The following is a 20,304-nucleotide window of genomic DNA, read 5'->3' as shown; positions in this document are numbered from 1 at the left end:
ACCAAGGTTGGCTGCTGCTAGTGCCAGGGCTGGGGCTACTTAGCGAGAGGTACAGGGCATGCTGACACCAGATACTGCCTCTTTGAGAGATTGTAGGAAAATCTGAAACATGAGCCAAACTAGGCCATTCGTATGGAGCATTCACTGGAAACAGCTTTGGTGGGCCTGAAATCTGGGTGGGGGAGGGCCTCAGGGAGTCGCCAGGATGGGGAAACAGTGTGAGCCATGTTGATGGAGTCTCAGCTATAGCTTCTGCCATCTGGCTCTGTTGGGGGAAGGCTCATCGAAGGAACAATGGCCTCTGCCAGAACTTCTGTCCAGGAGAAAGCTGCCCGGATGCCAGATAATTCAGTTTCTCCCCGTATGTCCCTGTTGCCTTTTTCTTTGGATTCCTACCGCATCTTGCCACATTAATAGCCTTCTATAGAGTTAACAATGATATCTCAGTCTTGAAATCCAGTGGACAATTTTTAATCCTCAATTTGACTGCTTAGAAGAAGGCAAGTTCATTGATCTCTTAGTCTTTGAAAACCCTCTGTTTCTTCAGTATCCATAACTTGCCTGGCCTAATTTCTTGTTGCAGCTCTGACAGCAACTGCTCTGTCTCTCTCGCTGGTTCATCTTCCTCATTTAAGCATGAAGTATTAGCATTCCTTAGTGGGCAGTCACAGATTCTGTTCTCTCTCTTTCCTTTTCATCTCTGTTTCTTATTCTAAAATTTCCCTTTAAGTCATATCACCCATACCTATGAGTTTAACATGACTTATATGCTAATAGCTTTTTATGTTTCTAGTACAGAATTCTCTGAGGTTTGAACTTGGAAATGCAGCGGCCCACACCACAACATGGCCATTGGGTAAAACACAAAAAGCTTTGAAAGCACCTACAATTTAATATGTCCAAAACCAAATTAATTATCTTCCCACAGAGCGTGCATATTGCACACATCACGATCTGGTTTTCCAGAGTTTTCTATTTCAGTTCTATTTTGCAAGCCAGAAACCTAGAAGCCATGATGGCATTTTTCCCTCCCTGAGACCTCCCACCATATGCAGTCTGGCTCAGGTCGCACGGGCCTGGCACTGGCACTCAAAGTCTGCCTTGAAGCCATCCACCTCTTCCCTTCTTCCTCATCTGTAATAGAGATATTACTAAGAAAATGTCCATTAGTTAAGAGCAATCCTCAAAAATCAACCATTTATTATTGGTTAGCAATGTAATATGCCCTGGAAGTGTTTAGAAATAGATGCCATGAGGATTAATGTACTAAAGAAAAAAAATGCCTTAAAGGGATGGGAAATAGATACCAAGTGGCAACCAGCAATGTAACAATATAGCAGAAAAGGATTTTAAGAATTCAGCCTGTGTAGTAGATTGTATGTACATCAACTGATACGGCTCTATTGAATTTTTTAAAAGCACAATCTAGGATCCCTGGATAAGAATATAGTGCACGGAGCCTCGTATTAAGTGTACTGTTTAGCAGAATTCATTACATTCACAATATTGTACAACACCACCACCACCTCCCTATTTCCAAACCATCTTCTTCACATTAAACAGAAACTCTGCTCTTTAATAACAACTTCCCGTTGGTAAACCCTACTTTCTGTCTCTGAACTTGCCTAATCTAGATAGTTCATATAACTGAAACCATATAGTATCCAACTTCTTATGTCTGGCCTACATCCCGTGGCGTGATGTTTTCCAGGGTTCATCACGTCGCAGCATGTATCAGAACCTCACTGCTTTCGTGTAGCTGAATAATATCCCATCTGTATGTGTATGTCACGTTGTGTTCGTTCATCAGTTGATGAACACTAGGAATGTTTCTGCCTTTTGACTTCTGAGAATAATGCTGCGGTGAACATGAGCAAAAAGTATCTGTTGAAGTCCCTGTTTTCAGTTCTTTCCAGACTATGCCAAAGAGTGGAATCATCAGCTCACATAACACTTTTGGTTAACTTTTTGAGGAAACGCCAAACTATATTTCACAGCAGCTATACCATTTTACATCCCCACCTACAATGTCCAAGAATTCTTTTCATTGATATCTGTTCAAGGATGACATTAGTTTAATGCTTAATAATTTAGTATTAATGTTAAGAATTTGTTGCATTGGATTAACAAAAATTACTAAAGAATTTAAAAATAAAAGTTATAAGCTGTAACACAATGTTCTGAAAAAATCTTTTAGTCTAGAGAATGCTAGCATTCATTTATATTACAAAAAAAATTAGTTCTATGTTTAAATAAAGGCCAGTCCTTAATAGGGGTGGATTATGCTAACAACCCATGTGAGTATGACATGTAATTCAAATTGTTCTTCTAATCAAAACATTGCTCTGGTTTAGCCATTTTGTTGTTGTGGTTGTTGTATTTAAGCTCCATATGACCAAAAGTACTCTTTTTGAGCTTGCTGGTTAGATTAGTAGTAACTTATTGGTGGAAATGAGCAGTTAATCGCCTGCTAGGAAAATCAATTTAAAAGATTGACCTGTTTGAACTAGCTAAGATAATTTATCACATATATTGGATGACTGGCTAACTATTTGCTTCTATTTTCCTCAACTTCAGAAAAACAAAAACCATGAACTTAGTTTATAACAGATACTCATAATAACATTATTTAACAGAAATTATGTTTTAATTTTTTTTAAAAAGAAGTCACGTGGTTCCTATCTTTTGTGGAGAATTAGAGAGGGAGATATAAGTCAAGCAGAAGATGGGAAGAGGAACAAGATGATCTCTTTTTCTCCCCTGTTGCCTGGGAGTCTTGGACTCTGCAACACTGCTGACACATTGACTCAGTTTCATTGTGGTGGAGAAACGTGAAGTCTTAGCAGGCTTACCGCAGCACACGCATTTATATTGACATAAGAAGTCACTTGAATTGTTGAATTTGGGACATTAATAGACTTCAGGGTTTTATAAACATAGAACCAATATTTTGTGGAAAATGCACATTTTCCAAGTACACAAAAAATCTTGATCCTTGTTTTGATAGACTGTTTTATCAGCATATATGTGTGTGTGTATACACACACATAAATTGGGTACTTCTGCTTTAGAAAAGCTGCCTTTTCATAGTTACAGTTTTAATTTCCCACAATTGGTTGTATCTAGCATAAGTATTTACATTAATATTTATGTTAAGATTTAAAACATTGATTTAAATACATTTAAGAATCATTTTTAAAAAGTTGCTAGTAAAAGAGAAAAGAGAATTTCCTATGTGTTCTAGTTGAAATAAAGAACAATATTCAGGCCCTGGCTGGGTGACTCATTGGTTGGAGCATCATCCCATACACCAAAAGGTTGAGGGTTCCATCCCAAGTCAGGACACATACCCAGGTTGAGGGTTCGATCCTGGGTTAAGTCACGTATGGGATACAACCGACTGATGTGTCTCTCTCACATCTCTTTCTCTTTCTCTTTCTCCCTCTGTCTCTCAAATCAATAAACCTATCCTCCAGTTGATATGCATATGCGTCTATATATGAATTAACGGTCCCTCAACCTAAGTGTATTTATTGTTGGTCTTAAGGGTTTAAATAATTTATACTTTAACATAGATAATGTCATTTCTCTACTCAAAAGCTTTTGATAGCTTCCCAATAAATAAATAAAGTCCAAACACCTTAGTTGTTCTTTTTCCCAGAAAGTTTGGATCTTGTTACAACTCCCTTTTCAGCCTAACATTTACTACTGCTTATCAAATACTCAATGAATGAGCAAACCTTACTATTTACCCTGCTCTATTTTTTCCAAAATGTTTTTGTGCATGTGTGTGTAATTCCCACCACTGGAAATGTCTAACCCTTAGATTTTACCTGTAGAAGTCCAACCCATTCTTCAAATCCAATTTCAATGCCAAAGGCCATCATCTCTATTAAATGTCTGTTGGACACTGAATGGGAAATAATTTTCACCTCTCTATTACTATTAGACTTTTTACCACTTTTGACATACTTCTTCCATTTGTCTGGAATTGTAGTTGAGTATTATGTGTCTTACTTCTTCTTCTGTCTCTGAGCTCCATGTGAGCTGGGCTACGTATCCTTTATCTTGGTTTCCCAAAACACCCACCCCCCCAAAAGTGCCACGTAGATGGGGAGTACTTACAATATTATTATTTTGAATTAAATAGAATGCATTCTGAACTGTAGATTTTAAGAGATCATTTTTTAAAGAGTATAATTTATTCTTTATTAAGTAAAGTAATTAATAAGAAATTAATAAAGCAAGGAACTCTTTTGAAAATGATATAAGCTAAGTTGTGCTAGTGTTTCAGGACACAAAGAAACATGACATAGTGACTTTCTTAAGATAACCTTTTGATTTTATTGTCAATTCATACGTTTATTGTATGAAACAATGAGAGACAAATCCACAATAATCAACTGCTTTTACCTACATCACCAAGGTAAACCCCAGATATGCCAAGATACACTTTCAGCCTCCCAAAGGGAGCACAGTTCATATGCTTTTCTGTAGTTTCTGTTTTCCTAAAAATTTTGTCTTAACTTTGTTTCTGTGTCAAAAATATGGTTCTCAAACATTTTTCAAATGCCTGGCATTCTTTTCTTGTCTATATAACCCCTATTGATGGGCATTTTAAATACTAATTTTTCACTGTATCTAAACCACTTTAACTTCCATCCATGTAATTTAACCTTTATGCTCATCTTTGTTTCCTGGGATAAACTCCTAGAAATAGAATTGTCCTACTCAGGACATATGTAGTGTCAAAGCTATTCATATGCATTTAATAGCTTGTCTTTCAGACATTTGTTTCTTTTGTTAATCTTTATTGGCAATAGTAGTGTTGTAGAGTGCCTAAGAGTGACTTCCTTAACCACCCTGTTTCTGGCTCCAAATGCATTTTCTTAAGTATTCCTCAAAATTGGGATATGTCACAATTCTTTTCTCCTTGAAAGACATTAGATGAGCCCTGGCCAGGTGGCTCTGTTGGTTGGAGCATCGTCCCATGCACTGAAAATGGTTGCAGGTTTGATCTCCGGTCAGGGCACATCCTAGGTTGCAGGTTCGATTCCAGGTCGGGACATATACAGGAAGCAAACGATCAATGCGAAGAGGGTACTTCCTTGGAAGGGCAGCTGTGAGGGCTGGATGAGATCGTGACTATAGAGTGCATTGCCCATTGCCTACCAACTGGAAGAGCTCTGAAAAGAGTAGCTGAGATTATTTTTACATAAAATATTTGCAAAATAGCTGCATAAAATACAGGTTAATTATTTGATAGATATGTTCAGTCAATGGTTTTATTTATTGTAGAATGAGTTACACTACTTAAGGGGAGGACCCACGGAAACATTAAACTTTATGTTCACTTTCGGAGCACTTCATGAAATACATATATAATCAGCCTTTCTATCTTGTTAACAATGAAACAATTTGTTTTAAAAAATGGTGTCATTTTGGAATAGGTCAAATGAAAAGAGTGTGTTGCTCGACATTAAAACATTAATTAGACTTCATATGAATATTTAAAGGATTCTGGTAATAATTCATGTACTAACATCCAAAAGAGGCCTTTTCAATAAATGAAAAGTTTCCAGGTCAAATCTCTTCACAATATTCATATATTTTTCTTGTCTTGAGTTAACATGAGATAACAGTCAAGGTTATAATTTTACCTATAACTAACTTAAAGAAATAAGACAGGTAAGATGAAAAGAACTGCCTTTAAAAGCACAAATATAGAATTAAACTGTCAAGACTTGAAATGTTCAATAAACTACATGTAGAGTAAGATTTTTAAAATGCAAATAATTTTCTTTGACTATGATAGGAAATGAATGTATTGGCCAGAAAATTGTGACAATTAATTGCAGAATCACTGCATTTTAATGAAAGGCTCTAAGAAAAAAAAATGATGAAATGAATGTGCTGTTTGCTTTTAAATCATTTACAGTTGAATAATTTATTATTATCTTAATTTATCCAGTTAAATTATCCACAATGAATACAATATGAATAGAAGAGATTTAAAATTGTCAGGTTTTTGCAATAAAATGTTTGCCAATAACCACTTTCTGTTTCTTATTACCATTTTAATGGTTTTATATTGCAATAAGAATTAAAGACTCGGCTAAAGTATACACTATAATGAGTTTGCAGGGCTATAAGTATTTGACCTATAAGACATTAAGATAAAATATCTTGTATAGATAGATTATGTGTTCACTCAAAACTAACCTAACTGGAAATTACTTTGATATCTCCCAAAAATTTGACATTATTCTCCCCATTTCTGTGTTTAACAGCATTCTTCAGATGTTCATGCCAAAATCTTTGGAGTCTTGCCCAAAACCCTGAACTTCTTTCCTCTCAAACTTCACATCTTATTCATAAGTAAATGTGGTGAAAAGCTACCCCTGAAATACACCCAGCGTACTCACAAACACCTACTGCTACCGCCCTGGCCCCAGTCACCATCATTCTCATCCTCTCTCTCCCTCTGTCTCTTTCCTCTCCCTCCCTCCCTCTCTCTCTCTGATTATAAGGTAGTTTCTTACTGTTTTCCCTGTTTTAGCTGTTGCTTTCCTACAGTCTCTTTCCAATAGAGCAGCCAGAATGATATTTATAAATAAAAGTCAGAATGTGTTACTGTACTTGAAATTCCCAGTAGCTTTCCATTTCATTCAGAGTAAAAGCCAAAGGTTTTATAACGAACTTCACAGCAATGTGATGTCCTAACCTCTGCTACATCTCTGGTTTTATCTCCTACCACTGTCTTTTTGTTTTCCTCTCAGCCCTTTCCTCAAACAGCAAGCATGCTCTCACCTCAAAGCTACTGCAGCTCTGCTTATAAAACAAAGGCTTGAATTTATCTTATTCCTTCTCTCTGTTATGACTCTACCATTGATTTGATGTTCACCAACAGAACCCTGGACAGACTGATTGCCTGATTCAACATGCAAAATAATTTATGATATAGAAGACACTCTAGTAGGTGTTTTCTTGAAGAGTTGAAGGCAGACCTACCTGCCTCCTTAAAGGCTTCAGTATCATTAAGATTACATACTGAGTCAGAACTAGGGTTTTGCTAATATATAACTGGTAAAAAGACGAGGCAAAATACAAAGGATAGATCTGAATCCTCATAGAACTAGAAGATTGCTGCAGTTCTGAAATGGAAACAAGACAAAGACCAATTATTCTGAGGAACAATTAGGACACATGTCTGAAGGTGAATCCAAAACCCAGAGGTCCCTACGCTGGCCAAGATCCAAGCCTCAGTGGACCAGGGTATGAGAGAGTGTGCAATAATCATGTCGCTGGTGAACGTACTCGTGAGTGGTCAGTTGGGGCTGGAAATGGGCATGGGGGAAGAAAACGTGGGCAGCAGGTGTGCCTGCTTGTGGATACTGATGTAAGAAAAAGGATATACCTTGGGATCAGGAATAACAATCAGAAAACAGAGTTTTAGGAAAAGATAACCTCCAGAAAGGCCATATTCAATGAGAAATTGAGTTATAGGGAAATAAATATGACTAATAGAAGAATAAAATTCAATTTCTGAGTTTCTGGGAAACCAGCTCCAATTCTGCACTAGGAAGATATCTCTCTTCTCATTGCTGCGGTACAGGAATGATGCCAGGGTTTGGGGAAACCTCAGGCAGGCACTGCTGCTAACTCTCACACCACAGAACACTCACAGAGAACAATGAGCTTCAGTTCAGGAGTAAGCTGGACGCTTCAATTTCCAGTAGGAGAGTAAAGAACAGCCTTATGGAAAGGTAACATTAAAATAAAAACTTTAAACAGTTGAGGGAGAGAGAGTCCTGGAGATATCTGGGGTCAGAGCATTCTAGGCCTTATCAGAAGGACTGCAAGAAGGCTGGTGTAGCTGCAGTGGAATGAAGAACAAGGGAAATGTGGAAAATGTGGAAAATGCGGTTGGGGTCAGGATGTGGTCTGTGGATTCCATAACACCATGATGAGGATTTTGCCATTAACTGTAAGATAGATGCCACTAACTGGTTTTTTAATTACTTTTTCTTTTAGATTTTACTTATTTTTTAGAGAGAGGGAAAGGGAGGGAGATAGAGAAGGGGAAAAACATCAATGTGTGGTTGCCTCTCAAGCCCCCCCTATGGGGATCTGGCCTGCAACCCAGACATGTGCCCTGACTGGGAATTGAACCGGCAACCCTTAGGTTTGCAGGCGGACACTCAATCCACGGAGCCACACCTGCCAGGGTACCACTAACTGGTTTTAACAGGAGAATACATGCTCTGTATACTGGTTATAAGCCCATAAACATGACCTTAATTCCCGGACTAACCATTCCAAAATGGCTAACTAAAAGCAAGAAGACAAGAAAATGAAGGCTTTACTTTTGTTTTTATGTTTTATGGGATAATAGTTTCTTACTACATGAACTTCAACAATTTGTGTGTTCCGTGTTTTATATACATATCCCTCACATGCTGTTATTTAACACTCCAGTTCCTTCTAACAATTTTTTAGATCAGTTGCCCTAGGGTTAAATTACATTTACTGAGCCTTTATATGTGGTAGGTACTATACTATAGGCTTTATATGCGGAATGTCATTTATTTCTCCAACTTAGAATCATCATCATTTCCATTTAACTAACAGGGAAAGTCATGCGGAGAACTGTGGAATTCCAGAGTGTGTGCCTTGCATAGGGTTGACATAACACTAACTTTCCCAGACCTGAGTTTTGTCTTCCGATTTTTAAAAATGCTTTATTGTATTTTTTCATTTCCATTTAATCTTCTTCAGATTTCTTTATGTTGACTAATATTCGGTTAGGAGAGAGTGCATTTCTCATGCTGGAATAAGTTTCTAAGCGAGAAGAAAGCACACCCCCTCAGACGTTGGGTACAGCCTGAGTGCGGCCCGGGAAGCAGTCTGTGCAGTGATTCAGCACAAGTGCATTTGAAATATCACCGGGGTTTCTCACCTGGCTCTCCCACCTCCCAGCTCTGCACGACTTCCCAGTGTTTTGTTTTGGTTTCTCTGTAAAATAATAACATCGAACATAGGACCCAAGCCTATAAGATGTTGAGGTCTCTTTTTAAAAGATAGAATACAAAATTAGGTACGAAAGTGAATATTTGTTTAGATGAAGCAAAGAGAACATAGCAAAATACACATTTAAAATAGCTGGCAAATGCCATAAGCATCATAACTCAAGAAAAAATTAGCAGTGTTCTTGTTTTATGCTTAACCGTCAGAGAGACATGACTAAAGACTGGTGGAAAATAGCTGGAGTCAGACCCTCCTGGAAGTCTAGGGATGAAGCAGGAGTTTCTAGACAACGGTTTGCGGTAGGGCCACTATTCCAGCCAACATCACGCACACGAACAGATTTTGCAGCTTCTAAGCCCATCGAGCAATTACCTTGAAATGTGCGCGCCCTGCATTTTAAGTAAAAGCAGTCTTCTCTAGGCACTCTCTCTATATATATGTTTGTTTAATTGAATTAAATTGGGTAAGGCTAGTTCCTTGGTATAAAATATGAAGAGGTTGATTGAATTTAAAATGTTTTTTTGAGTGGAGAGCTACTTTAAGACACTTACTAACTCTCGCAACAAAAGTGTGAACAGGACCATAATCCATGATTAGGCTAACATTCCCTCTTTCTGTGAGCATTTATCAATGACTTCTTAAGATGAAGACTGGTGTATATATTTATAATACACTTGAATAGTGGGTATGAAAGTCGTTTGAAAAACTAGAAGTGGTCTACATTTTTTTCATTAGTTAAATCCTATTTATTCAGAAGCACTATGGAACCAAAATATACTGTTACTCCTAAGGTAGAATACAGGTGATTCAGTTGTCGTCATGTGGAGTGGGAATGAACAGGCAAGGTGATAGACCTTATCCAAGCTTGATTTGTATTTGCCAGTGTGATCTTGAACAACTCATTAAATATTTTTGTGGCACGTATTCCTTAGATGTAGAAGGAACCTATGGTATTAGATCTACCTAAATAAGTTGGGAAAAATAAATCTCAACATGAGCACACATATCCGTGTGCTTTTAGTGCCCAGATCTGTCCCGTAACAGCATAGTCTGAGGCACATGATGCGATGCTACACGCCAAATTGAGTAGAAAACCCCTTTTCCCCTAAACAGCCTTTGAAACTGCCAGGAATTAATTTGAGATAGTTGTTAAAAAACTGAAGCCAATCTCTCCTGGTTGTGGGGTCCTGTACGTGAGCCATCTGGAATCATCAGGTAATTGGGACAATTTAAATCATGCTTACATAATTGTGAATAAGGAAATTCATTTTGGTGTGAGTTCAAGGCTTTAGGGAAACAAAGCATTGCCAATTCAAGAACATTTGAAACACAATAGTAACAGGAAATATACATGCAAAATATCTGGGTTGAACAAGAACATGGATGCGAAAGCTGTCAGAGTCCCTAACGTTCCAAGCATCCCAAGGAATTAGTTCATGGACTTGATTTTCAAGGGGTGAAACCTAACTCCTTATAAAACAGTTATAACAGCTATAAAGATTGAAGAACAATCATTGGTTAATATTCGAGAATATTAACCAAGTGCTAATGTTGTTTTGAAAAGTTGATTGGTTGAGAATTTCAAAAATATAAAACAACTGTTTTTAAAAGCACCAGCTCTTTATTAAGCACAATTTTATGCCCTGTTTCTATAATGGAAATGGCCCCAAAAAACTAAATCAATTCCTTTTGAATATGTAGAGTGAATAATACTTACAGTGAGTCTTTCTCAAGACTTTAAATTTTTGTTTGCAATATTCACTCAGATAACATATAATGAATTATGATGATCAGTTTTCAGAAGACATGTTTTTAGAGATTTTATTCCACTGCCCTTCTTAGGACTGCCATTTACCCAGAAGTAAAAATCCTCAGGAGTTGGCAGTTTTATTGAACTGGCAATTTAGCTCATTTGTCTTTATTTTTCACACTTTCATCATTCAGCCGAGAGAAGGGAGGCAGCCTGCTCCCACCTCGGGTTCAGTTGCCCTGCTCTACACAACATGGGAAAACGTGGGAGAACCTCGGTTCTCCCTTGTCGCGGACACTCGCCCGTCTAACCAGGAATCATCCGCGGAGAAACTCAGAGTATTTCCTTAAAGACGTGATTGCGTCAGCGCTCGGCCTAGTGCCACTGCAGCACTTGCCTTGTCAGGGGAGAAGAATCTTCGCACCAGCTTGCATTTATTCCAATGGCAGGCAAATGATTACATGTGAAAACACTGAGATTATATTGAACAAAACGCTCAAAAATATACATAAATAAAATAGAAAAAAAGTTATTTCACACAGGGAGGCCAGGGTCCCATTCAAATAAGATTTGGATTGAGAGTTTGCTTGGTAGAATATGGCCTTTGATACTTCTCACTGGAAAAAAAGCCACTTTGGTTTTTTAAAGGGTGTATGGCAGTGTTTTATTTTACTGTGATGTGATTAAATTCAAGCTGGAGATTATTATCTGGGGAACCACTAGTTCTACCCTAAAGCACTATCAAATGATGATATGTGCTATTAAATAGCAAGCTCAGAATTATATGCATTTCACCCTTTCTGTGGTTAACTGAGGCACATGTAATTGTCATTGGCCAAATGCTTGTGATCTTTCTTTCCTTCATCTTCACTTTTCTCTAAGCTTCTGTTTGAATAGAGACTATTATACCACTTTGGTAAAGTCTAAATGTGGTAGCATATGTAATGGACCGAGAAATCCAGCCTTGCACCTTCTTCACGTCTTTTAGAAGATTTGTAGGCTAACCTAAGCTCTAAACATGAACATATTTTTTTCGATGAGAGATTTGCATAATTCATTAAAAATTAAAATGTGAGAACCTTCAGAAATGCTAATGATGGAGGTCAAAAAGCACTCATTGAAGTACAGTTGAGACACAGTGACCTGTCGTTGTCTTACTCCTCCTGCTCCACCACAGAACAAAAGACAGTACTTGATGTTGCAGTGAAGATTTGTTCTGTTTTGGTTAGATTAAAAATGAGCAGTCTATGCTTATTGCTCAGAGAGAACAGTGCCTGGTAGGTCAATTGAAGGTAGCTGCTGTATCTTAAAATCTATTTGAAATGTTTGAGTGAATTATGGTCTAAATTGACAGGTGATTGCTATCCAACCTAACAATATATTCTGTTAGGATAGCTCGAAAGGGACATTGCTAAAGAATATATGCTGTTATAAGCTTTGGCTGAGTAGATAAAATGATACGATACATGAATTAAGAAACAAAGTACAGTTACAATTAAATCCACATAATTCTATTGTGAGATGTCTTTACTTGCAATTTTTTGCAGAGTGTGCTGTGCTGTGCCCAGTGTAGCAAGTTTGCTCGAAATAAACAGTTCAGGGAGCTTTTGCGGGGAGAAATGCACAGACAGTGTTTTTAAAGTAAACCCCTAAGATAAACTCGATGTGACTTTCTTAAATTGTTTAAAAATGGGTGTACCTATAACTGTTATGTCTGCAAAATTTAGAATACATACAAATCCAAGAATTCCCTATTAAATACAATATTTACACATGCAAATAAGAAATTATACTAAAAATGGATGCAAGAATATGTGTCTTTTAGAACACTTTAAAAGATACATCTCAATTTTAAAATATTTCTTTTTATAATTTTCAAAATAGTGAATACATTGGCAAACTGAATTAAACTTATACAGAGGATTAATTTGAAAAGAAACCAGTCAAACAAGGAATAATTTCTTATATGCACAATGAGTATCTAATTTCCAAATGACATAAAAAATAAGCTACTAGACTAGTAGTCCTTAAACCATTAAAAAAGTAACTTTCTAAATAAATAGTCACATTTTATAGTTTTATATTAATGTTTTATTTACATTTACATATATACAATTTTTCATTTCAGTAAGTGGTTGTAGTTGAAAAATCTCTTTCTGTAAAAAGTTTCTACTGTGCTTTGGATGAATCAGGCCCAATTAACATTCCATTGATTTCTTTGTTAATGGACAACCAACTCACAACCCAGTAAAAGAGGAAGAAGTTAAGTGGTATCAACTGCTTCCTCTCTCAGAGCAGTAGGACCCCCACCTGAATTCCATTCTTGTGTTGTGAGCAGCAGGGTCTCCAAATCCCATAACACCGCTTTTCCTTATGAAAACCTCTTGACAGTTTACAGGGTGAGAGCAGACTAAACCATGACGAATGTCAAAGCAGCTTTTAAGTGACCTGTGCCTATGACTTAACCTCAAATAATGGATTATGTCAGAAACTATGAAGCGTATTTATCTTCCATACGTTTCACTTGTTCGTTGTGGTTTCTAAATATTCTGATGGTTGATTATTTGTTTATTTTGTGTTTAAAGTCAGTTACAGAAGACTTTTATTCCCAGAGTGCGCGAAGCACCAGGCTTGCGTTAGAAGCCCTAAATTGAATGCTCTGATAATATCTAGCTGTGCCATTAGCTTATCCTCAGTACCAGGACAAGTCTTTTGGCCTTGGCCTTTAAAATGAGTTAGGGACAAGATTCTCCATATCTCTAATGTGTTGTTATTGTTGTTCTTTGTCTTTGATTCGGTTTTTGTTTTAAATAATTGTTTTCTATAGCATTTCTTTTGCTACAGAAATTCTAGTGCCTAGCTTATTGAGCTTCCCCATAACTTTGTAATATTCATACTGCCTTGAAAATGAAATTAAAACAGTGTGTGACCTTACTTGACATTTAAAAAAGTATTAAATTCCCTTTCAAGATAAAAAGGATAACTATTTTTCCCTCCCTGAAGTCTATGGTATTGCTATGTCCAAACTTCCTTTGGGACTCACTACCAGGCCATATATACCTAAGATGATACCCAGGAGCGTAGAGGAAAAGCATCTATGTGGCTGGAAAGGCATGTTTCCACTCATTTCTGTCTTTAATGGGATTGATTTTCACCTCATTTATATTTACCAATGGTCTCCAATAAGTATGGTGCTGAAAGAAATTGAATCATATTCCTCTTTAAGCTGTTAATTAAAAGTTATAGTTGATCATTGAGGGTTTTGGCTCAGTGGCAAAATAAGCAGTGAGTAAAAGTAAACTGTAGATAATCAGTTCTCCTGTTCTCTAGGATTCTAGTTGTAAAATACTGTCTGGCCAGTCACTCAGCCTCAAAGCACGGACCTTTTATGGCTTCGCCTGTGTCCCTCCACCCAAGTTACTTTCCAATCTCCCACCTTTGTGGAATCTGAAGGGAGAAGCTTAAGAGGACTTTCCTGTCCACAAGGAAAGAAAAGATGACTCAGAACCACATGGAAAAAATGTTAGGTAAAGGGAGAGTAAGAAAATAATAGCAAATGTGCTCAGGACTTAACAAAGACAAGGAAGGAGTGTTGAGGAGGAAAATTATCGTGGCAGATCATCCGTGGTTGTAGGGAACCATGTGCATTCGGGGAGAGTTCAACCTGATGTTTAAATTCCGTTTTTGTTTTTAAGTATTCTACAGGCATAAATATGAGAACTCCTCCTTACTCAAGTGAGTTTACCATGAGCTTCTACAATATGAAAAGCAGCTTAGACTCACTTTTGAAATAGGCATAAATATTAGTTAATCTGGTAGAACTCAAAGCAATATGTGGACTCATTCTATTTTTTAAGAGAGTCATTATGTTTGGAAAGTCATTTGGTTTCTGGGGAAAATACATCCATTTCTGTTGTTAGTGAGATATTCAAATACAAAGTTGCAAAACGTCTCCATTTAAAGATAAAAATGTTGTTGATAACAGTGAGTATGAAACTTGATTATTGGCAGCTTAATTTTCCCCTTCCAATATACACATGAACTAATACCAAATAATGTCAACACAAATTATGAGCATGCAAGAAAAACTAATTGTCCCACATTATTTTACAGTTATTATTGATTACCATGCCCTTTGCAAATTAAGACAGAAATAGAAAGTATAATAATTCTCAAGGATGAATCTAACAGTTAACAGAGGGAAGAAAAAAGTTTCCAAATACTTTCTTAATCATGCATTAAAATCATAGGATATATTTAAAGGGATTCAACTAGCTATATATAAAATCAGAAAATTTTAGGATATGCTGTCTAATCAAACATACATTGACTTAAGAAGAGACTCCTCTTTTCAAGTATAAAAACTGTTCTTTCTATCACAGTGTCATTCTCTTCTCCAACAAAGGGCTTAAAGACAAGATGAAAACTGAGACGGGCATGTGAACACCACAGACATACACACACACACACAACTCCAGGGAATCTATCAATTATCTTTAAATACTGCATGTTTGGTAAATGTGAATTACTGCATGGTAATATAAAATAACCATATGATTGAAACTAAATATACAGAATCCTACATATTTGACAATAAAGGAAGGAGAATATTGAAGGAAATTTCTGAGTAACAAAGTCGAATTCCTCATGATTCTACTTTGTTTACACTGATTCAATCAGAAACAGGAAAATGCATCTACAGCCATACCACCCCGAATGCCCCCGATTTCATCTGATCCAGGAAGCTAAGCAGAGTCAGGCCCGGTTAGTACCTTGGATGGGAGAAATAGGAAAAAACATCACGGAATACAGCAGGAGTTGTCATTACCAATAAGTATCTAATCAAGCATCCAGGAATATTATTTCCTATAACTGAGCTTTAATAAAAAAGAAAGAGCTGAAAATTGAAGGTTCAAATCCTGGGCAAGTACTTGGACTTCTGAGGTTTAAGTTTCTAATGAAAAAAAGAGAAGAAAGCTATATTTTTAAAACTTACTTTGAAAAGTAGTCACACTATCATAAAAATAAATTATTCTGAAGAGGCAGTAGTATGCAGAGCAGTTTCAGGACATAGTTGACACGGGACTTTATGCATTTCATCCTCATTTTTTATTTCCCCAGTTTTTGGACACTTTGGCATGATGCGTACATGACAGTTTATGGATTTAGTGAATTGGAGAATTCATTGAAATTCAGTACTGTGATAATAACCTTCAAATTAATATTTTCCTTCAGATAAATTGCATTAGAAAAAAATCTAATATCATTGCCCATAAAGTGACATAATAAAACCAGAATGCCAACTACGGCATGAAAAATTCTCCCAGCAAATGTTGGAGATACAGTCCCCTTTCCGAGTGTTTGCTCCGTGTGTTTAGCTATTAAAATAAGGGTTTAATTTTAAATGCATGAATAAGCTTCTTACTCGTCTGCAGTCAAAGAAGTAAATATTTTTTTCTCTCTTTGAGAAAACTAATACTCTGTCCTTTCTTTTTCATGCAACTACTCATTTAGTAGGCAGCCTGAAGGCATGGGGGTGCGGGGATAAGGCAGGGGAGGAGGGTGTTGAGCATAGCTGTTCAGTAATTACTTCACTGTCCTAACAATCTCCATGGTTTCTCTGACAGTCTGCTACTGTGTGACTTTTGTTTAGGCTGGGATTTGTAACTGTCATTCAGGAGTAGGTATTTGAGAGGAGCCATTAAACAGCCATCAAAGCATTAAACAGCAACACACGCGGGAACCTACCACAAGTACCTCCATGAGCTAGCTGCAGAGAATCCCCCAGCCTCGCGGCAGGTGTGATGCCACTTAGACTGGGAGCCTCGGGAGCTAGGGTTGACAACAACGTCCAGAGGCCTGGAGGCAAAAGAGCGTGCCGCCTGAGTGTGCGACAGACGCTGTGATCACCATCTCCCACACGCAATACTTACAACACAGTAACAGTGCGTTAGCATTTGTGGCAAGCTGAGTGGCAGGAATAGAACCATGAAATTGGTAATGTCTTGCCAGTTTTAAAATGTAGTTGAATAACTTCTTGTCCCAGTAATGAAATCTATAAAAAAAATCTTGTATAACTAATGAAACTCCTGGACTATCATACTTCTCTATTCAATTTCTTACACTAGTTTGGATGTTCAGCTACCTATGGTACTTGGTCTGTGGAGGTAGCTTATTTTCAGAATTGATTAACACTAGAATAATTAAGATACAAATGCCCATGTCTGAGTTGCATCCTAGAGCAAATTTGATGCTATCATTTTTAAAGCTATTCCTGGTGTTTCTACATCAATTATCAGACTTCTTTGATTCTTCTTTATATAGAAAGGATGTAAATTAGCTCATGTCACAGATTGTGGAGAGAGAGCCTGGGAATGGCAAGGTGTCAGAGAGCTGCCATTTTGACTGATTGTACTCCTGGCAACTTATTATGATAATAGATTGTTTTTTATTATATCACTGCATTTGGCTGTGATGATATTTAACTACAGAAGATTAAAGACATGTCATGATGCCAGAGAACTTTATGAATGGGCCAGTGCATTTTTGTCACATTTAAAATTAGCAAGCCAGAAGAGTAATAAACAGTTCTGGGAAACCTCCGAGTCACTCCACTAAGGAGTGCACAATTATTTTGTTTTCTTTTGGCATTCCTCTTAACTTGTTGAGCCAATAGATGTTTGCTGTTTACTTTTTATGCACTAGCACTAGGCTAAGCCCATGTCAGACACTTGACCATAAACATGACCCTGTCCTTAAAGATCTGATAGTCAAGTTTATACAAGAAAATATGAAAGAATGCAAGATAATACATACTATTTCTAATTTCCATGCTACAGAAAATAAGTGATGTTTATAGAAAAGAGAAGCGGATTAGTAGAGATGAAATTATGTAAGATAATTTGACAGTCAACTGGTGGATGAATAGTATTTCATTAAGAAAAAAGAGAAAGAAAAGCAACTTAGATGGGGAGAACAAGCATAGAAGAGAATGTGTTATGCAGGGAACAGGTGAGACCATTTCTTAAGGGTAAAGGTTACTGTGTTCTAAGCATTGTGCCACGTGATTTAAATGCCTTTTCTTGTTTAATCCTTGCAGTGAAATTGACATTATCATCCCCATTTTGCAGATAAGGAAACAAAACCTTAAGTTAGGTTCCATAAAGTCACAGAGCTTAGAAGCAGAAGAAGTTGAACTTGAACCCAGCTTATGCTGTGCCACATCACATGTGGCCTGAGAGGAATACAGGCACACGTGGGTGCGTGCCGGCTCAGTCCAGGGTGGTAGACTGAAGTAGGTTGCTCCCTTAGTCTGCAGGAGCGACGAGGTGCACCCAGATCACAGATGCTCTTGTTGGGGAAAATATTTAGGGCTATCTGGATATGGAGAAAGACAAGTGGATTGTCTAAGAAGACTCAAAGGGTTTTAACCTGGAAGTTCTGACTTTAAGACTCACTGGGAAAGAGAGGGTCATTTCTTAAGATCCTATACTCTTTGGAGTTGTAAAGGAACTTCAAGGACTGGATTCTTTGCTTACAGACCAATATTCAGTCATCTTTACCTTTGGGAGAAAAAAAGCCTGGGGCTGTTGGCCCCTAGACTGTTGACCTAGTTTGTCTATCAAAGTAACTAGGTCAAGCAGGAGGAAGAGTGTATGAATAGGGGTGGGCAGAAAGGCCTTACCTGAGTCTAGAAGGCTAGAAGGGAAAAAAAGGAAAGGAGGTTAGGAAAGACTGTGCTAGAGTCCAGGGATCAGGAGTTTTGTCTCGATAGCCTAAATTCAGTGAAGAATTGGAGCAATTAGCTAATTCAATCCCCAAGTGTCACTTTTGTCTCTATTTCAATATGTGTGTATGTGTTAAACAAATATCTACTGACTATCTCCTGTGATAAGTGATAAGCCTTAAGGGATACAAATATAAATTAGACAGAGATCCTACTGTCAAAGCGTTTACTGAGAATTATGAGATGACCTAGCCACAATTAACTCTACAGACAAGGTGAACACGACTGATAGCCCAAATTCAGGGCAAAGTGCTCCAGAGTTCAGATGAGAAAGCCTTACTTTAAGAAAAAGGGACATGGATAAGCATGCAAGTTACTTAGGAGGTGGTATTTGAAATGTGTGTGATGGGTTTTGGTCATTCAGACACGGCAGAAGAAAGCAAGCTAGTTTTAGACAAAAGGAATCGCATGAGTTAAGAGACTGAAAGGTGGGAAACATGAAGTATGAGTAAGAAATAAACTGAGTCCTTGGGTTTACCTAGAAGCAAAGGGTACGTGAATATTTCAGAAAATATCGGGATAATTGATTCGACTCTGTGCTCTGCATATCTGTTGTTTTATTCAAAGCAGCTGGTGCTGGCACCACCAGTAGTGTCCTCAGGGTGACTTGCTCTGACCCAATTGCTACTCACTGCTTCTGGGATGATACCCTCTCTCTTTGTAAGTGCGGAGCCAGAGGTGGTCTGGAAAAGTGCAGGAAACCCACCAGTAGAAGTGCCCTTTGTAGAGGACTGGATAGAGATGATGTGGTACGTATATCTGTGGGATACTACTCAGCCATAAGAAAGAATGAAATACTGCCATTTGCAATAACATGGATGGACCTTGAGAATATCATGCTAAGCAAAAGACATCAGAAAAAGCTAAGAACCATATGATTTCACTCATATGTAGGAAATAAAACTGAAATTCGTAGACACAGACAACTGTATGGTGGTTACCAGATGGAAGGGGGGTGGAGGGCTAGTAAAGTGTAAAGGGGGACAAATTCATGGCAAAGGAAGATGATTTGACTTTGGGTGGTGGGCATACAATGCAATATACAGATCATGTATCATAGAGGTGTCCTCTTGACACCTATATGGTACTATTAACCAATGTCACTCCAATAAATTTAATTTTAAACATTTATTAACCACATATTGCTGTGGTTGGTAGACAGGCAGGCCCTGTAAGTAGTGTTAAAAAAAGTGTGAGCCTCTCTTTCCCCACTACCCCTTCTGTCTTCCTTCATGGATTCAGTCCCTTCTTATCTATGACTACAATTTAGCCTCTGTAGATGTGTTTGGGGGGAAAAAATCTTATTTGCTTTGAACTAATAGTTTTTGGAAGTGATGGAAATACTGAAGTCCAACACCTATATTGCTTCCCAGAGCCTCTCTACAAGGAAACCATTTTCTCATTGCTGATCTGCAGGCAGAAAAATCCAATACTGAGATACCGTAGTTCCTCAGTGAATCAGGAAGCTACAGGGATATGAGCCACACAGGAAAAAGTTTGTCTTTTCTAAATCAATGTTTGGCTCAAGGCAAGGAACAGGAACTGATTATACTAAGTATTTCCTCCCAGCATTTACTTCTTTATAAATAAATTTGAGTTTAGTAAGCAATTTACTTTTTCTTTTGCAGTCAAACATACAGCTGAAATATACAGTATAGAAAGAAAATGAAGGATTAAACTATGGCTTTATTAATAAAAATACTAACAGAGAACATCAACAGACTTAATACAGGGATCTGAG

General features: G+C 37.4%; 1 protein-coding gene across 2 annotated transcripts in view; it reads left to right on the top strand.

Annotated features, from left to right (window-relative positions):
• TMEFF2 (transmembrane protein with EGF like and two follistatin like domains 2) overlaps positions 1-20,304 on the top strand; it is a 235,524-nt gene that overhangs the window by 74,953 nt on the left and 140,267 nt on the right. The window lies entirely within an intron of this gene.

Source organism: Desmodus rotundus, chromosome 2 (assembly GCF_022682495.2).
Source record: "Desmodus rotundus isolate HL8 chromosome 2, HLdesRot8A.1, whole genome shotgun sequence".
Taxonomy (NCBI): Eukaryota; Metazoa; Chordata; class Mammalia; order Chiroptera; family Phyllostomidae; genus Desmodus; species Desmodus rotundus.
The sequence above is the reverse complement of the archived record's forward strand: the minus strand, read 5'-3'. Positions and strand labels throughout refer to the sequence as shown.